This window comes from Rhagoletis pomonella, unplaced genomic scaffold (genome assembly GCF_013731165.1).
Source record: "Rhagoletis pomonella isolate Grant_MI unplaced genomic scaffold, Rhpom_1.0 Rhpom_scaffold_00005, whole genome shotgun sequence".
In the NCBI taxonomy this organism is placed as follows: Eukaryota; Metazoa; Arthropoda; class Insecta; order Diptera; family Tephritidae; genus Rhagoletis; species Rhagoletis pomonella.
In genome coordinates this window covers 78,974,055-78,995,287 of record NW_023458559.1, presented here as the reverse complement: position 1 = coordinate 78,995,287, position 21,233 = coordinate 78,974,055, and positions in this window count along the sequence as shown.

Here is a 21,233-nt window from a genome sequence, read left to right as displayed (position 1 = left end):
GGATCAGACTTCTAAGCTTAGGTTACAAGATCTTATCGAACGTATCCTACGGAGTGTTATTATGTAATATCCAAGGTGGGAAAACCTCTCGTGCATCTGCGAAGGATTCCAAACCAATTACAGGACTTATTGGCCTGTATGTATGAAACAGAATTTCAATAGACATATGTATTCACGGATGGCTCAAAATCGGATGATAGATTTGGAAGAGATGTGTTCTGCCAACAGCTCTCCGTACCGTATTTATTGCCGTCCTCATAAAAGTGGTAACGCAATACTGAATAGAAAGATAAATATCTGCTCTGACAGCCAATCGGCAATTGGGACTCTTGGTTCACTCAAGGTATTGACTGACCTCCCTTGATCAACTTGAATTACTTCCCAATCCAAGGACACGGTGATATTTCAGGAAACTGCATGCCTGGAAAATTGGCTAAGCAGAGCTCCCTTGAGGTCATCTTTTCTGAGACATGGAGTATCGGAGCTCATATTTAAACCTGTTATAACCCCTCATTGAGAGATGGGCCAGTAATCGGCTGAGCGAAAGCCGTGACTTGCACCGGCGGGCATTCAAAAGAGCTTCTGAAACTGGCCTACTTCGATGGTGGTAAGTGCCTTGCCAGCGGACTGTCCTTTAGGAACCCATGCGGTACCACTTAAGGGGTAGTTTCGGAACTCAGCGGATAACATAAGAAATGTGTTATGTGAGTTTCTTGCGGGGCTACCACCTAACATAACCTAACTTTGGGTCAAGACAACGGTTCAGGCAGAAGGGACTTCCAGTTTTCTAGTTTCTAGTTCCTAGTTGGAATTCCAGATAATTTAATACAACTTACAGTAGAACTTCGCTAATACGAACATGGTCTAATCCGGACCGTTGTGTAATGCCAACAGGGTTAAAAATAATGTCTATTACTTGCCTTATAATCCGGACCGACGATGGTCTAGCTAATCCAGATCGGACAAAAGTGTACTCGGCAAACAAAAGCATTCGCCTTTTTTAAATAAATTTTGAGTTAATATTCCATTAGTTTATACTTTTAACGTTTATATTTAAGTCATTGTTATAGTATAAATTATGGGTGTTTTCACCAGATATTTGGTAATCCGGATTCCCGTATCGTCCGGATTGCGCTGGTTTTAATTCATCCGGATTACCAAAGCTCTACTGTATTTGATTTTAGAGGCTTTGATTTGATACAAAGAAAGTAACTTCCATACAAAAGTTTTATATTTTTATTAACTTATTATTCATGGCATTTTAAAGTACACTTAAAATGGATTAATATACATATAAAATATTTTATTGAAATGCAATTTAGTGCTTAATAAAAGAACCGAATTTGCGTTAAGTAGTTTTGTCAAACGTCTAGAGATACATATCTACGAATGCGTAGAGTCGAACAAGGAAAAGAATGCCGAAATCTATTGAGGTCATTGTAGTTCTCTTAGTTCTATTTTGATCTCCTGCAACAAAAACATTTCAGCCGTCAATTCTTTCCACTAATTGTATTAGCTTATTTAATTTACTGAGAAAGATAATTTCTCAATTTGTTAATTGATTCGCAGCTTCTCTTCGTTAAGTGCCAACAATTTTTACATTTTATTTGATTAGCTTGTGGTGTATTGAAAGCCTGGCCAAGCATTTAAGTGCGAGGCCTACTTTATTCGCTTATCTCTTCCATTTATCGACAAAAAAGGCGTTTCAAAATGAATTTGCAAAGCAGCAATCAATATTGCCTGAGTGAGTGAAGTAATTTGCTAAATGCTAAGCGCCGAAACGCCGAAATTATCAAAGCTCGGCCACGTGTCCGTAACATAAGCAGCGTATCTCCTGAAGAGCTGCTGCAAAAAAGTTATGGAGGTGAAACAAGAATAAGAATCGATTCAAAAGTAGTAAATTAAAAAATAAATAATATTCAAATAAAAAAGGCCACAATTGTTGCCTATATATCATCGAGCAAGTATTGCTATTGCCATATGAATACTCAACTCATCAAACATTTTAAAAGTTTGTCCCAGAAGCCTAACAGGTATCGAACTGGCGACGACGCTTCAACGCCTAACCTACTAACTAACGAGATATTGTTATTTTATTTATATTTTGTTTGTTTCTGCTATTGTTTTATGTATATACAAGTACAGTGGCGTTCAAAATAATAGCAGCAAAATTCAAAATTATGCTGTTGGCAATTTATCTATTTATTTATTTTCTGTTAATAATTTTCATTTAAAATATGGGTCGATCTATGTCAGATACCACATATAAATAAATGTTTCAAAGCTTGTACAAATTTCAAAAATAAAAATAATCAAACTTAAAAAAGTTGTCATCAAAACTTCAAACTTTTTAATGGGAATCTTTAGAAAATTTTTGAGTTTGCAGTTTTGTAGCCCATTCAATTTTAGTATAATGAAATGCAAGTTTCAAGTCGGTATTTTATATGAAAGAGAATGCGCAACACCCTCTACAAAAAAATAAAAATAAAAATCAGCTACAAAACCGCATACCCAAAAATTTTATAAATATTCTGATGAAAAAGTTTGAAATTTTGATGACAACTTTCTCAAGTTTAATAATTTTTTTTTGATATTTGTACAAGCTTTAAGAAGTGTTATTTACGTAGTATCTGATATAGGTCGACCCATATTTGAATTTTGCTGTTATTATTTTGATCACCACTAAATATACTTACGTATATGAATTCAAAAGTGGGTTGCCAGCTCCACACGCTCCTCGCACTCATGCGTGCATGCGTTCAGCCAATCATTCACTAAGTCCGATGATTCATTGGCTCACAGCAATGCGGCACAAGTCGTAAAGTTCATTGTAAGCAATTTTTTACAATTTCGTTTTACAATAATATGTATCTACAACATTTATTTAAGTATTTTTTCTTACAAAAATTTCTATTTTGTGGTTTTTGTCTTCCTCGTATTGTTTTTTTTTTTTTGTTTCGATGACGCCTTTTGAATCGGCATGTTAAAAAGTAATTTTTTACAATCAACTGCACAATAGTGATGTGGAAAAAATATGACATTTAAAAAAAAAAAATTATGAATACGAGTATGTGTGTGCCACAAAATATCCAAGATGACACAAACGGCAACAAATGCGTGGAAGTGTTACCGCTTGAAATATGGATGTGATTGTGTGGAGGTGTTTGTATGCTGCGACATCGGCATGAGAAAACCGCAAAACTCACATTTGTCAAAGCACTGTGAACACCTAAAGAAACTGTATATATGTACATATAATTTTGCTTATGATATGAGCAACAAAACTTTCTTCAAATCGCTTTATGTAGTTGTTTTAGTCACATATACAAATATGAGCAGATACTGTATGCATATATAGTGAGCGCCAAAAAATTAGTGTATAACCTGACGTTTGGACCATTTTATTTACCTATAATTTTTATACCAAATGTTTGTTATTCTTTTATAAAAAATTTAGCATTTCAACAGCAGTGTGGTGTTGTCACACAAAGGCGAGGGACCCCCAGTTTTACGCCGACTCCGAATGGCGATTGTATTTTTATGCGAAGCTGTTTCCATGGCAGAAACACACTCGAAGGTTTGCTATTGCCTGCCGAGGGGCGATCGATGTTAAGAAAACACCTTTTTTCTATATTTTTTGCGATGTTGCTTTGACCAGGGCTTGAACCTAGGTCCTGCGGAGTGGTAGCGCTCACTGCTAACCACTAAACCACAGTGGCCGCCGATTAGATATTTAGGAACCGAAAATAGTTCTAATGCCACTGTAATTTTTTAACAGTTGCTGAAAGCGTTTTTGATGTCGAGAGTAAGTATTTTATTGTTCCTTCCTTCCAGTGTTTGCCTGCTATTGCTTCTGCTGACAGGTCTCCGACTACACACCCAGGTTCTTGTCCAAGCAGCAGCAGATTCGAGGAATTTGCCAGTTCAAAATTCTGACAGTACCCTTAAAAACAAGGCACAACACAAAGGTATTTTGAGCCAAATACAAGTTCTCTATGTCAAAAGATATCTGCTTTGGAAGGAAATTTCTGGTCAAAATCCCAGACCAAGATGTCTGGTCTAATCATTTACCAGAATTAGATCCAGGGCAGAGCAGGAGCGTATGTCTTAGAACCTGGCACCAAACTTTCTATTGCAATGGCTACTTAGTCCACGGTCTTTCAGCCGAGGTGCTATCAGTGTCAATTTGTTTCAGACTGAACCTCGAGAAGGGCTTAAAAGGCGCGTTTCTGGTTATATTTTCAGAAAGCCAGGCAGACATAAGGGGCCTTTCCAATAGGACGATCTACTCCAGGCTTGTCTATGGGGAGCTTTGGCAGTATCCAACTCTTGGCAGCAAGTAACACCATATCAATATACTGGCAATCAGGATACTAGAATCGTGGGTAAACTCAAAACGCAGTAAGTACTGGGAAGAGGACCCTTGACAGGCCAGACTTTTTGGTTAACCCTACGATAGGAAAGATGAACATTAGCCGATATTAAGTTGCTTATTGGCTACCTGACGGATTGGTATTTCCACAGAGACGGATCGCCGTCTTTGCTTGAAGACGAGGAGACGTCGGAGCACATTATGCATTCGCCAGGCCAAGATTGCAATGCTTCAGTACTTCCAAAGTCGATGCACTTAAGGTTAGGAACTCGTCTACCAAGGAACTTTTGGCTTTCATAAGGGAGGCTAATAACATCCTGGGTCGTCAGGGTTAGAAACCATCATAGGGATGGTCGCGGTGCTCCTTCTATTACACCCAAAACATTTACATTGCATTATATTACGGCCGCCGTCTTGCGTGCGATATTGGTTATTTTACCTGGGCCTGGAGCTTTTGAAGATCCTATTCTTGAACATGCTTCTAAAATGCTCATTTTCGTCGTGACACTGAAGATGGTACAACGTCGAAACTGGCTTGACTCCAAGTTTGACAAGGAATGACGGAAAATTGTTCCAAAATACATCATGCTTTTAAAACTTCTTCAAGCGAAGAGTATTGCGAGGTGCGTGCTACGTATCGAAACTTATTTTGTCCAGGAAACATGGTAATATAGTTACTTAAAAAACGATCACATCTTACTGTTTGCATGCGCTGTGATCACTCCTAGTACCTAGTTTGTTAAAAGAATATTTGATTTCTCTAACTTGGAGATCGCCATTGTTAAAAATAAAATAAAATGCCTTTCTACTTAGTCAGACGGGTTCCTATGTAATCATAGATCTTTCAATTTAACAATTACATTCTTTGTATGCCACTGACGCCCGCTGTCAGAGAATTTTTTAATAACTATGACACCGCTGTTCCCACATTCTCAATATGTTTGCATTTCAAGCATTTTTTTTTTTAAATTTAAATAATAGCAATTTTTCTTTGCAAACCTATAAAGTATACATGCATACATACTCGTTTATGAGTACTTACCGACATGTATGTACATATATATACTTACATACTTAGAACTGTGTCTGTTCGACATCAGCAGCTCCAGATTTCCCATCATCATAATAGTAATCTTCAATAACAACAACATAAAATACATATGCATATGTATACATATGTATCATTAAATAACCCAACTACAACTTGAACAACTATAATACACTTTGTGGTATTCACACGATCGCCAACGACGCTGCGACCATGATGATCAATTTACTGCCATATATGTACATATGTACATATGTTTAGTAGGTGTATGTTCCCGAAGAATGTTCTCAGTTTGTGCGCTCCACTTGAATCTGAATAAATAATGCAGAATAAATAAATGTTATTCAGTTCAAGGCGGCAATACAATACACGTACAATATTTTCTCCATGCTTTTAAAAATTCATATTTTATTTTATTTCTTTTTATCAATCACTTTCTTTTGTATTGAAGAATTCACTTTGTACGCTCGCAGAATTCGCTGTCGCTGCGTATGTATGTAGGTATGTTTGTGTAAGTGCACGTCGCGAGTGATCATTGTTTATTGATCGTGTCAGTCATGTCAAGTCACTCACTTGTTCCTTCAACGCGCGCACACATACAAACAACAGCATAATATGCAGCATTGAAAGGGAGCACACCTTCAATCTGCTCTGCCTAGAATGATTGCGCGTGTGAGTGAACGCTGTGTGTTCCTTAAGCGAGTGCAGCGCTTCCATTTGCCCCATTGCAAGCCATTAATGCAGCTTTTTGTCTTACAAGTGTCATTTTGTTGTTGTTAGTTTGATTGATTAAATGCATAGGCAGAACACCAATACTGCTCTTGCCGCCATCGCCATCGCAATCGCCACCACAACCGCCGACGATGTCGTGATAGCCATTCTCGTCGTCGTCCTCATCTTCATCTTCAACGCCATCACCAAAGTTGATCGTCAAATGATTGGTGACGACGATCGCTGATCGGTGCGCGTACAGCTACGAGTACAAAAGCAGTCGACGTCAGTGCGTCCGTCACTCAACCCGAAAGTGGGATTCTCGAAGTGAGTGATCGCTTTGTCGCTTGGATGCTGCTGCTCCGCTTTCAGCTCTACATACTTACACAGTTTCATGTCCGTGGTGGCCGTTGATGATGAAGTTGAAGAATGATCACTTTTGATTTACTGCTCGTAAAATGTAGGTTGTTAGCTAGATAGTAAAGAAATACCTTTGTCATGCAAGTATACACACATAGAATGCATGGCATTATTTACTCTGTTCCCTTAGCCATCTTATGCTGCGCACCAATTTTTACGATTGTTCAATAATTTCCTTTATATTCGGCCAGCAGATGAGTCGATTGGCGCTCTGTACATTTTGTTACCAGATCCATCATCAAACGGCATTGCCTGCCATCCTAACTGACCGGAAAGTGCCGCTGCAGCCACAGTCAGATAGATTTGATGTCTTCAGACGAATGATGACGATCACGATCACTGATCGCTGGTTAACGATCAACGATGACTCAAACAACTCTATTGTATCGAAATGTGTTCAAAGACAATAAAATTCACCAAAGCAATAAAAATTTGTATAGTTAAGTGGGCTCAGCCAATATTTATGCACAAACAACAACACACACAGACACAATCAGAAGGAATTCGACGAAGGGGGCGCGCGCAAATAAATAATTCGTTATAGATAGTGTTGAAAATGCCATCCCGCGAGCATTTCATACGAAAAATTACGCCATCCATTGAAAGGTTAACTTTCAAATCGATTTAAAGGCGCTGACGCGCTCAATGTGCGCACTCCAACAAATCAGCTCCAATTTCGAATTCATTTCCTTCTCACAATTCCCACTGTGAATGTCCGTCCGCCCCTTGCGTTTAGCTGCTTTTCACATTTCCAATTAACAGCACGTCGTGCGGCTTTCAGTTTTAATTATATTCGCATAGAATTTTTTTGCCTTTTCTCCATCTGAAATTACAAATCTACAAATTAATTAAAATTAGATAAAAGTGACAGTGAAATGTATACCAACTGGTTATATGGTTTACCTATTTCATTGCTGCACCTTACCTGAGGCGCTACTCGCTGGGATCCAGAGGATTAGTTGGTGATCGAGTGCGGCTTGCTGGTAAGTATACTAAATATGATTTACGAGCAGCACATGTCTGCGTGTGCATAAGAGTAAGATTGCAGAGGAAGCCACAGGTGGAATGTAGGCTTCCTTAGGCGTACGAAAAGCATAAGAGGAGCGTAACAGGCAACTTGTTTCACACTCTTGCAGCGGGATCAGTTATTGCTTTGAGATATCCGCAACGCGAACGGGTTTTTTTTCACTAAGGTCGACGAATATGAAATAAGAGGGCGAAATGAAAGAGAAATATTAAAATGATATTTATATTAACTAGGGCAAAGGAAAACATTGCAGGTAAATTATTTTCTTTAACTCTATATTTGTACTTCTAAAAAAATTTCTGTTACAATGTTGATGTTCACAATTTTTTTTTTTTTTACTGACCTTCAGACGTAGATTCCCTTTGGTTTTGTTGTTCCTTTACTCAAAAGTACTTTTACACGTTTATAACTTTTCCCTTTGAATCTAATATAATATTGTGCTTGGGCGAAGGTCACATTCCGACTGAAAATAAAGAGGGGACTTTGGATACCGTGAGAACGGTTTTCGTTTCTTAGAGCATCCCTTTAGCCAAATTAATATTTAAAAAGCCCTAACTTGAAGTTTTTCTTTCCTTTTTTGGCTGCACTTTTGGATTTCGGCCGCACTATGCGCTCCAATCAGTTTCAATGTCTGATAATCGTTGATTACTGCTTTAACTTTACGACACATAGTCTACGATATTTGGTTCGAAAGTTTTCAGTTTTCAGAATGCAGTTCGGCATTCCATCATCTTCAGTAACTGCAAAACCAACTTATCTCTATTTGTAGTGTGCCGATTCCCTTCTCTCTGGTCTTGTCCACATGGTGATTACTTGGACGCTCGCGGTCACCCTACGAAGGCTGAACCAGTTAGTTCACACGCTATGCTCGATATGACGTCGTATGCGACGTCTAAGGGGTTGATCCCACGGCAGTGTAGGCAGGCAGATAGCTGGCAGGCAATCATTTCCAGCACCTTTGTTGTTTTTTAGTCGTGATGTCGCTTTTCTTCTCTTCGATATCTAAAACAGCGATGGGCAGAGAGAGAAATATTCTCGCTCGAATATTGCAGAATTTGCAGAAATGAGGAAGAGAAAGAGGAAGAGGAAAAGGAAGAGGAAGAGGAAGAGGAAGAAACAGTCGAGCACTTAATCTGCAGTTGTCCAGCTTCGGCCAAGGGGATAGCAAGCTTTTTAGGTAGGCACATCTTTAGCTTTGTTATGGAATTATCCATTGTAGGAATAAAGTCACTTCTAAGCTTTATAAGAGCTTCAAAATGGTTTTATGAAAAATAGTCACTGAGGTTCCCCGTGTTTCGCAGTGTTATCACAATGAACCTGCAGGTTCTAAGTGAGTTGGTTATTTGAGCCGACTGCCGCACCAACCTAACCCAGCCTATGTAAGTCGAATAGCGAATTTCTGACCGTTTTTTTTCTGCAATTAAATTAATACCTAATTTACGGGACTCGGGGGTTGCGTTTCACAGTTATCTTGGAAAAGAGTGGCAAGCATGTGGAATAAAGCAATGAAATAACAATTTTGGATGCTCAGCCGAACCATTACCATACGTAGTAGTTAAACTCAAAAAGCGTATTTCGCAGTCAATTATTGTTTGTGGTAGGCTTGTTATTTGTGGCAGGAAGTGGCGTTGAAAATTGTAGCCAAAATGGATCGCCAGCAGTGGCACTTCGCGATTCGTCTATGATTACTCAACTACCTAACGGGTTATTACTTAGATACTCGTACTAAAAAAAAAAAAAATCACAAACGAACAATCCAATAATTCTCTATCAATGTACAGATTATTCTGAATGATTCACGACTACTTCCGTGAATATGTGCGGTTGCTAAGCTTCTGCGCCGAACTTGTTAGCCATATCAGCAATTAAATTTCCATTTCATCAACAACATACCCGCTGCAGTTAGTTCATTGCAGCAACAACAACTCTAATGGGAAAAACCAACAAGCAAGCAGCCTTAGGCCATCGCAGTCTTGGCGCGCGAGATTAGACGAAGACAACGCCGACGTTGGTAAGACGTTGATCTCTTCACTAAAATGTGCTTGCCACCATGAATGCCACGTATGGCATTTGTGGTGCGCAACAAAAGCAACCGGCGATAAAAAATGCAAAAATGTGGCAACTACGGCAAATCAAAAAGATATGAAAAGTAAATCAAAAGCGGCGGCAATAAGGCGCAGCGCAGCCAAGATGAAAAAGTGTTGTAAAAAGTGCAACTAAAAGCGAGTGAGTGAGTACGATAGAGATAAGGCCGCAGCAGAAGAAATTGTGCGAGGCGACGGTGGCAACATGTGATGCGGCAACATGGTGAGTGTGATTTTAATCGAAAATTGCATAAAAACTTAGTCGCGCAAGCAAGAGCCGCAAAAGAAGCACATTCGTATCGATATGTGAGCGTGCGCGCGTTCGATGCTATTGCCGTAGGGGGCGAGTGCAGTCAGTTGAGCGCAAATATCGTCATAATTGCAAGTTGCGCTTGCACGCAGCCGTCATTGCACATTTACAACCACTTTGCGCTGTTTCTTTGCGGATGTGGCCGTTGCGTATGGTATTTGTGCGCACGCGCTGTGGTGGCAACAAGCCAAGCTGTTACAACAATAACAACAGCGATGCGAGTACGTTGTAACAACATGCACTAACGTCTTTGGCCAACTACTACATACAACAACTACGCGCTTGTTACTACAAGTTGGTGTTGTTGCAACAATGACGTGGATGGCGTTGCCGGCAACACCAGCTGCTGCTGAGGCAGCTAAAGAGCTGCACACAACTTGCATTGTAGACATGTTTGTTGGTACATATTTATGTACATACACTATACAACAATGTTGGTGCGTCATTTAGCAACTTGTGGCTGTTGCTGATACGCCTTTCACAGCCAATAGCCAACAGCTAACAGCAACGGCAACGGCAACATTGTGTTCGCTCATCTGCTTCTCACTCATGCAGCACATAATACGGTTGCTCATGTTTATTTGTAACTGAATATGTAGGTATGTGTGTGTGTGTGTTAGTTACATTCCGCATGGTTAAATATCGATATCGGAAGCTTGCTGTTTGCAACTTTACGCTTTGCTTCGGGGTGCGGCGCATACATACAGTGGCTGGGAAGTGATCTTATTAAGATTTATTCTGCGCTGCATTGCCATGTGAATTTATTCGTCTAATTGTGTGGCGTTGCGATGTGTGGCCTGTGCGAATAACTGCTTTAATCGAAGGTTACAAAAATTACAGTTTCTACAGGTTTTGCTTTCTGATTTTTTGCTTATTTGGCAGAGATGTTGTGGTTTTACTGATCTAAGGATTTTTATCTGCCATAAAAAACTAATGCGGTAAATATGATAAGAAAAATTATGTTTATTTTAACCTCCAACAGATTTAGAAGCAAAAAAAAAAAAGCAAATATTTATATCAGAAGAGAGGCGGGGAATTAATCATATATCACGAAATAGTAAGGAGTTAACATTCGATCAAAGCTTTTCTAAAAAGGGAGTTGCATTAGGATGCAGCGGTTGACAATCAGCTTAACGCAGAACTGCGCACTTAAGCCGACGATCCATATCCATATATCACTCCTTCGAACTTTACGAAAATGACATCGAACACTCCGAAAGAAATGTTTCTTAAAGATTTGTCTCTTCAGAAAAACCAAATTACTTCACTACAAAATTAATTTGCTTGTCATCCGTACCCATTAGGCACTGTCCTGTAATAATACCCACCACGTAACTAATAGATGAACACACTCAGGAAGTGGAAGAATAAACTCAGAGAAAAATGTTGCGTAACACCGTAAGTCTACAACAGGATAAATTCTAAAAGGTACAGAGCAATGACAAACCTCCACAAAGAGAGGTTGCGGATTATAATATGTTTTGCGACGTGTCACTATAGACTAAGAGTTTAGCTGCATAAGCCAGGGACCTGGTTGAAGGACAACTGTTGGTTCTGTGAGTCGATTGAGAATACTCCTATACACCTGCTTTGCGAGCGCAAGGCGGTTGCAAAAAGCCGGAAGATGTACCTAGAATGAATACAATTGCTAACCCCTGGGGATTTCTCCAAGGTTTTGGGGATCTCTAGGGTTGCATGAGGTCATCTGAATTGTTGAGGGAACAATAGTCCCCTTGTTCGCAGTGCATATCTCTATATCAGTAGACGAACACTGAAGGGAAGTCAGATACAGACGCCAAATTTGTTCCCAATCTTGCAAGCACATCATTTGTACAGTTACCGGTGGTACCTCTCTGCCGGTAATGCACACCACAAATCTCTCTCTCTCTCTCTCCCACCACAAATCCAACACCAAATTAGCGCTTCTTTACATGGCAGCTGTAGTTGATGTCGCAAAGCTCCACGTGTTTCTTCATTTTTCGCGTCCAACGCATTTCTTGAATGGCGGTGATGTCAGCTTTTATCCTTACGAGAACATCAACCGGCGCCTTCCCCATTAAGGATCCGGATATTCCAGGTGCATTCACTCAAATCGTAGTCATTTAAACATTTGCCGTGGTCGTCATCAAAAGCGGGGGGTCTCATCCGAGACTCTATTTTGTTTATTCACAGTAACGGGTTTTTACGTAGCGGGTCCAAAACTCAGCGCACATCCCATTGCTGGGAGGGAGGTGATTTCTCAACCGAATACATGTTCGTATATATAGCGAGCTGCTTGATCCAAGACAGATGAGCGCTTGTAGCCGCGTCTACTGGTGAACAGATGCTGTAGACTTCAGTGAGCCCTTAAACCGAATAAGTCGGAGTGGCCCCACCGAAGCTCACTTTCTTTCTGCCGTGACCCAAAGCTCCATTTGCCCAAAGTGTGCGAACGAGGACGCTAGTGTCGGAATTTAGTATAGTTGTGCAACTATAACTGTATACTCAGAATAACGACTGTACCACATTGCACTACAAGTGGCTAGTTCATATTTTGACATATAACATTTTAAATAGAACTTCTATAATTTCTCTTTTTATGTGAGCTATGGCCCAGGTTTTAGGGTCCTATCGGCCGCTATAGCCGAATGGTAGGCGGTGTATTCTTTTTTCGGAACCAGCAACGAAAAGAACGCGTGCAGAAAACAGTACACTGACTACATGCCGCCCCTAGTGGATATTACCACTCCGTAGAGCCTGGGTTCGGTCTCAGATCTAAGTAACATCTAAGATTAGAAAAAGTATATAGACATGTCTTTCGACATTAGTTTCTCACGACTCTAGGTTGCATATCAAGTAGCCATATTGCACTTTTCACAGCTTCTTTACTAATTTAATCAGGAATTTTGCCAGTAAGGCTTATTATGTTCTACATATTTTGGGCGAAAGCAAATTTTCAATTTCCAGCTCCAACATTTTACTATGTGTATATCTAACACCTTCCATCCTTTCTCTGGGTTAAATGAAAGGGAAGTGATTTTCATTGCAATTCGAAAGCGTTTCGAAAGTACTGATGCAGTGCAGCAACACAATAACATCACTAAATAGCAACATATGTGTTACCACTTAAATTAAATACATACTTAAATTTACATATATACTAACATATGGTGTATAGTCCACCTTTGGAATGCTACTGTCTAACGAGCGAATGGACAGACAGAGAAGCAGAAGCTGCCAGAGTTAGCGGCATTGCCAGTGGGCTTGTTAAGAAATACTACAATAACAACGACAACCACCAAAATAGCTATAAATGAAAGCGATTGCCCATCGAAGGTGGCTTGGAAAAGGAAGTTCAGCTGCAACAACAAGAACAACACCAGCAACAAACAATCACTTTTGCCAGTATGTAGTTAGCAATTGTTTGTTTGAAACTAAAGCGAATGGGTTACAAGCCAATAACCATAAATTGAATTTCAACATTGCCCATACACTTACAAACACACATACACATACATACGTATGCGCATTTTAAGCACATCAAATACACATTCGCTTGCATTTTATACATATGCATTGGAAAATGTATAAGTAAATAAATATGTTTGTAACTAACGTACTAGGAGGTATCGAATGTTGCAACTTGCACGTCATGGGAAAGTACTTGGTCCCAACAAGTGAACGTAAGTTTTAGACTTAACAAATGCCCATACATTCACACACACACACACACACAGACAATACACAGATGCATACTTATCATGCACATTTACTCGTATACAATATTGTACGCCTAATGTTCGAGCACCTATCAGCCTTGGCTGCATAGAAAAAGAAATTGTTACCTACTTTTATTTCACTTAGTTACTTACTGCAAGATTTTTCTATTTCTTCTTTCTTATTATACCCAACTCTAAACAAATAGAAATAATGGGCAAAATTGGGAACAAGTGCATTCAAGTGAGTTGCAGTTGCTGGCACAGTAAAAGAATGCGCGACAGCTGTTCGTACTGCTTGTGCTGCTAACTCCGCGCCATGGGCCATGGCTGACTTGCAACCAATGAACTTTCATACTCATACGTCGCGTATACCTACCTACTTAGGATTTTTTTCTTCATTTTACGATGTATTATTTTTATTTTCGCTTGTAATCGAAGTAAAATGGTGAGCAGCCACCAACATTCAAGCCAAGTAGCTACATATTCTACTTGCGCTCATATTCGTTCATTCATAGGCACTTCTGTTGTTGCATTCGCATTCCGATATGTGCAATGTAATCGCAACTGAGATACATAGATGCGTCCGCAGACAAAGAGCTAAACTTTCACTCGCTGTAATGAAGAGTGAACCTGAGAAGCGCGGAGTGCCAAAACGTTTTGAATGAAGAAAAATGTGGTTCGAGTCGGTTGGTTTTTGAAAACACTCGTATGCACTAGGAGGATTCACAAGGTGTCAAATTATCATACAATTTTAATGTTGGGAGTTGCTGCGAATTAACTGAAAATAATTATAAAACTTATGAAGTTTTAAAAATAGGACTAGATATGACACCTCGTGAATCCCCAAACTATTTGAATGTGATGAAGTGTACTTTAGTAACGTAACGTCAGGGCGAGATGCTGTGAGAAATTGCATTTGTCGTACGATTTGATTCATTTACAAAGTGTACACTAAGCAGATTAGGTTGGGATGAAATGGTTAAAGAGTATACTGTGATGCCAAACGGAGTTACCAGTCCTTTTCAATGCTCACTCACAAAATAAGTTTCAAAAATTAAAAAAGAAAAAATAGAAAACAATAAAATCTAAAACCTAAAAGAAAATTAAATGAAGAGAAGAAAAACAAATTAAATTAAAAATATTTCTAAAATCTAAAACTTATAAGAAAGTGAAACTAAAAAAATAAATGAAACTAAAATAGACATAAAAAATATATCTATATATATTTTTTTTAACAAAAGAAACTAAACATTAAAGGAAAATTAAATTGAATAGGAGAAAATATGAAAAAAGAAAAATAAAATCAGTTTCTAAAACAAATTTCCTTAAAACTAAATGACTTTAAAATATACATATTTCTAAAATCTTAAAATAATAAGAATGCTAACCTAAAAAAATAAACAGAATTAAAAAAATAACACATAAAAAAAAATATTTTTGTTTATAAGACAAAAGAATCTAAACACTAGATAAATAAAAATAAAAATAAATTTAAAAGGATAAATAACAAGTTTCTAAAAATTAAATTAAATTAGAAAGAAAAATATTTTCTTTTTAAGACAACAAAATCTAAAGAAAAAATTCCCTAAAGTTAAATCAATTTAAAAAAATATATATTTTTTTCTTTTTATAGCAATAAAATCCAAATATTATAAGAATGTCAAACTTGAAAAAGAGAAAAATATAAAATAGGTTTCTAAAAACTAAATGATGTTCAAATATATATATATATATATATATATATATATTTTTTAGTAAACTCTAAAATTCAAAAGGCTATTAAATTGAAAAAAAATTTTAAGAATATGTATGTATGTATATGAGCAAATCTCACGAACTCTTTTTTTAAGTGTCACTCTTTTCTCTCGGTAGAAAAAAAAACGCTAACGAATTCTTCTTGCTGTAATGCGGAACGAAAAATTACACTGAAAATGGCACAATGCCGAAACCGGTTTGTCTCCAAACCAAATGTCAAACCAAGGTCGGAAACACCAACAACGAAAAAGAGAATATTCTTCTTGCATTTATTTAAATCAATGAAGTTTCAGAAACAAGTACATTAAAAAATAAATCAGTGTTTTTTAAAAATTTTAGCATTAAAAACTTTATTTAGGCAAAAAAGTACCGAAATTACAAATTTCTACATTGTAACTCGAAAAAATTATATTGTTTATTTTTTAATAACTTTGGGAGAAGTTTCATATGTTCATATTAGAGGCCATCAAATTTGGCATCAAATACAGCATATTTGTGAAACTTCAAGATTGTGCCACGAAATTATAAAAAAAATTGCTGCAGGCAGTATATCAGTCGCAGCTACTTTGTAATTTTTTTAGATTAACAATTTTTTCATTTTAAAAGTCTAAGATACTTCAAAATGTCAACATTTAACGGCGAACATATTCTTCTTGCCAAAAGGAAAAAGTCTAGAGTAATAAAACTAATTAAACTAACTAAATTCATTCTGAAATTGTTATATACATAAAGAAATGAAAATATATATACATTTGTGAAGAATACTGTATAAAAATATTTCACGCCAATACTTTAATACTTTTAAATATTTATTATGAATTTTAAGTTAAGGCGTTCGAGTAAACATGCTAACAGACTGGGTATGGTGCTACGGGGCGTATACGTTACATACACAATTACGGATGTTTGAGTGCGAGTTGTTATTTTGACTTTTTTACCCGATTTAAGAAAAGGGAGGAGATTATCAATTCGTCGGAATAATTTATTTATTTTTTTTATACATATGTTACCGCATAACTTTTTACTACGTCAACCGAATTATATAATTTGACCTTTAAAGGAAAGGTCGGTACCTCAGAGGGGGTCCCATATACATTTGATTTAAATACGATCATTGGATCATGAAGATATTAACGATACTTTTAAATTTTTATATGAGAATTGAAGTCGTTTGTGTTATTTGCTTAAAAATTCTTTAAGCAAAACTCAAGATAATGCATTGTCTAAGATAAGTGTTCCACCACTTTAACAACACGTGAGATTCTGTTGGCCAGCAAAATGATATACATCTCAATTTGGAGAATGCTTAAGAGCTTTCTGCCAAAAGAGCTTTTCACCATGAAAGTTGGCAAGGATGCTTTGTTTGTTAAACTTTGGTGCCAGAATAAACAACATCTTCCAAACTATTTCGCCTATTGTAATTCAATTGTCTTACAAAGGACTTGCAAAACTATATAATTCCTTAATGTTCTTACTCACTTTTTTAATATCTTCATTGCACTTTTAATTGTATGTGTGTTCTAATTGCCTATACTTTAGAAAGTAGAAAAATAGTTGAAGAAAAAGCAGAAAATCATTTTGTCTTCAAAGCTTTGTATTTCAGCTACAAATATGGGTGTGGATTTTCGGCTTCTCACACGTGATGACCAACATATGTATCTTTAACTTTTCTATCTTTCATTGCTATTTATTATTCCTATTTTTTCTATGTAATTACTTTACCTTGCCACAGCAGGTGGCAGTAACATGCTGGACTGCTACGGTGAAAACAATTCATTTTCATTCAATTTACCTTTTTGACCTAATCGGCAATTTTTAAGTCGCCACCGCTGATATTGTACAAGTTTACTGTTGTTGTTGCTGTTGCAATGCGCCGCCGCCCACTTTGCGCACAGTCACTTACGCTACTTCCAAACATACATACACATACACACACACATACATAGATAAGTAGTAATGTAAGTTTTTAGGGCAGCCGGTGAATGAGTGAATAGCTTTTGCGATCAGCTGGGCGCTTCGAAATCCCCAAATTGCTTTCAACACCAATTTATTTTCGGAAAATTACTTTCCCAAAAAAAAACCAATCGCATGCGAATGAGCAGCGGAGTGTAGCAACCATTTTACCCATTATTTTTCGCATATGGCGCTTGACCCGAATGCGGCTGATCTGCCGCGGCTTGGTGGCCGTTGATGTCCTGCACTGTGTGCCATTCACTTTTTGCCGCTTTTGGGGCAGCAGCAAAAGGCAGCAATGCAAAATTTTTGTCTACTGAAATTATTTGTCCACTTCAAAGCACCAAACCGCACCGCTGGCAAATCCGAAGTGTGGACAGCAGCGCGCAGACATGGACGAGTACGAGTATTGGCAGGCCAAAAGAATGGCGAATTGATGAGTGGAAAGGCTGCCGCAATTGAGCTAGGCAGCAGGCGTATAATCGAATACATAGTTGGAGTGTGAAGCGCAGACACAGTGGATCTTTGGCCGCGGCACGGTGCTGGACGCTGTGACACTATTATTTTGTGCGCCGCTTAATTTTCTAATTTTTAGTTTGTTGCCAATTTACCATCGTCGCTGCGGATTGCGGAGTTCTATTTGTCTAGAATAACACTCGACGCCTGTTGCTTCCCGACTCTTATGTCGGCTGCTCTTTGCTCATTCGCCGAATCGTTGGTTACTGTGTGGAAAGAGGAAAACGTAAAAAGGCGCATTGTGCCGGCGTTGCATCGACGTCACTGGGTCGCCGGCGAGTTGTTGCTTGCCACACGTAAGCGCAATTGTGCGCCTATTTGTTGCTTTTGTTGCTATTTAGGCTTCTGCTGGGGCAGGTTTCTTAGCTTTAAGTGCGGCTCATTTAATGCTTTGTGGCATGCCACCACCACCTTTGCGCGCGTAGCTATTGCGGCATTTCGTTGTGTGTGCCGCCAGCAGTTTTGCTATCGCGTTGCTGCTGTTGCTTGCCTATTTTGTTTTGTTAATTCTGTTGCTGTTTCAGTTACGGTTGTGCCACTTTTGTGTGTTTCATATTTTCGTAGTCAGTAGGTTGCACGTTTCGATTTGCGTTGTTGTGTTTTTGTTGCACTTTACTATTGTAAAATAGTCTGCACAGTTTGATGTTGTTGCAACTACTATGTACTATTGTTGTTGTATTATGTTAGTGCAACTTTTACATTAAATTCGTGCCATTTCTTTACTCGGCGCATTCCCTGGTCCGTTTTTATTGCTTTTGCAGCCGCAGGCAAAGCTTGAAAGGGTCACACATTTGCTCGGCTATTCGATTCGGTTTATTGTACATACATACATATATATATCTGGAATGCTGTGAACTGGTCTCTTTTTGTTTTCGTTTTATTTTCTATTTTTAATTATTTTATCATTTCAGGTTTGCAGTTCCTTAGTTTGAATAGAAATTTCCAGCGCATTGAACGACATTCAGGCTGTTCTTAAAGCGGTAACGGCTTCAGAAATCCATCAAAACAATTTGTGGGCTTAAGACTGTGCCTAGCGTTCTTAAATAAAATTATAAGTACTTAAACTATATATGTGTATGTGTATGTATGTAGGTATAAAATAATGCCTTCAACCGAAGCCGTTTTTTCTTATCATGATTTTTTTTTTCAAAAAAAAAATATATATCCGAATCAAATGAAACAAAATGGCAGCTGTTTTTTCTCCACAAAACAATTTAAACGGGCGAAGCACACTCGCTATCGAATGCCGTGATCTCAAAATCAAATTTCGATTCGTGTTACATTCGATACAGAATGCTGCCATTCGGCCCAGGCTTTAAAAACATATTAATAGCTGCTTCAGATTCCGAAGTATATGGTAAACCATGCTCTCAGTTTCTTAGTACATAAGTCCCTTATCTGCATTCGGCAGCTTGACTTTTAGGAATTTATTTACCTTGCAATGAGTTTAAAAGAATTTTCGCTAATTTCACCAATCAATTTTAAATTTATCAGCCTGTTGAAATTGATTGGTGCAACCGGACATTAGACATTCGCTCTTCTTTCCATTTATTCTTATATATCTTTGTAAAAATTTGCGACTGCACTATAAAATATTCGGCATGAACATTGTCAAGGTAGCTAGGCACTGGCAGGAAGACATTTCACTCCTTCCTGCCTTGATTCGCGCAGCTGCGGTGGAACCTTTTGAAAGGTTCATCTGCGCATGCTTTAGGTGGGTCGTAGGATTACTAGATATGTCTAGTAATCTTATACGATCCTGCAAAAGACCACCTCTGCCGCCCATATCCTCCGCGGGTACATTAGGGCGATTTCGAATTGGCCTCGCTTCGTTAGCATTCATTGCATAACTTAATTATCTGCTTCTGAAGCACTATAAGTTCATCTTAATGACCATGATTGAGGCCTTTCTAAAGTTCTAGCCTTTAGTTCGCTTTTAATGGAGGCTCCTCAACCGGTATTCTATCCAAGCCATAGGAATTAAACTTTTGCAATAGATTCCAGTTTATTTCGCGTGTTCCTGGGTTTATACACAGTGATATGCAACTCAAAATTACACACATTGATGTGAACGGATCTCATCAGCAGATACTTTCCATTTTGTGACCTTTAGGCTCTACTCGGTGAACAACGTTAAATCTAGGGCTTCTTCTTGGCCACAGTGCTCAGCGGTACTCACAAATATAAAATTCGTAGATCTACCTCTAGTACATATCTTAAGCTTAGAACTTTAATGAGCTACACTTACTCTACAACGTATGCCTCACATTCTAGCACCTTCCAGCGTCTGTAGGTAATCGAATTCCTCTGGCAAGGACAGTCTGTCAAGCGTCATAGAAGCTGATGATATTAGTTCATTGCGCACATTCATTCACTCCAAGCTTTTTAACTCCCAAGGCTCTTGTTTTTTCCCTTTAAAAACACATAAAATTTGCCCGAGAAAACCTTGAAACCCGAAGGTTATATTGGCTCCGAACAACTGATTTTTACAATTTTTCAATACACTACATCATTCTTGTTATTACAACACTTAATTAACACTTCTCGGTTCTTTCTTAATTTACGTCCATGCATGCATTTTATTTTATGTGTAAGTTATCTTATATCGACTACATCTAAAGTATTTAATCACAATTGTTAGGACAAATCTTCTGTTTTTAATTATTTATTTTTTTAAGTATGTATTTCATTCTGACCACATCGCCATATATCCTTCGATACCTCTGTAAAAACAGCGCGGTGAAGACATTGCTGAAAGCAATATCTCTAAATAAATCATTTATTTTCAGTTTAACATCTGCAATCACAACTCGTGATGCACCTGCTCTTACACTTGCAGCTAGCCATGGATTAGTAATTGTCATGCCCCATTTCTATTGCATACACATTAGCATATGTTGCACACTGGAATACTTAGGTACTATTGTTTATACGATGCTAAATTTTGTTTGCAAAAAAACAAAAAAAATGAGTCGCCGTCGATGTTTTATTTTTCACAACATAACGAGCATAACGAAAATGGACATTGACTTTGTTGTTGACGTTCTGCGCTTTGTTGTGCTGCAACAGCAGCTTTAAAACAACAACAGCTAGTCAAAATGCAGTCAAGCAAAGCCAAATAGTCGGCGAGCACTCGAGCAGACAGCGAACGTGCAACCAACCACCAGAGGTAGCATGAAATGCAATAACAAAAACAAATATGTATGCATGTACTAGAACTAAATAGAAAACATAACAGCAGGAAAAATAACAATTCAGTTAGTGGAAGTGGCAACAGCCAGTCCAGCAGTCCAGTTGTTCACAGTTGAAGAAGAAGACTTGAAGTTATAAGCATAAAAA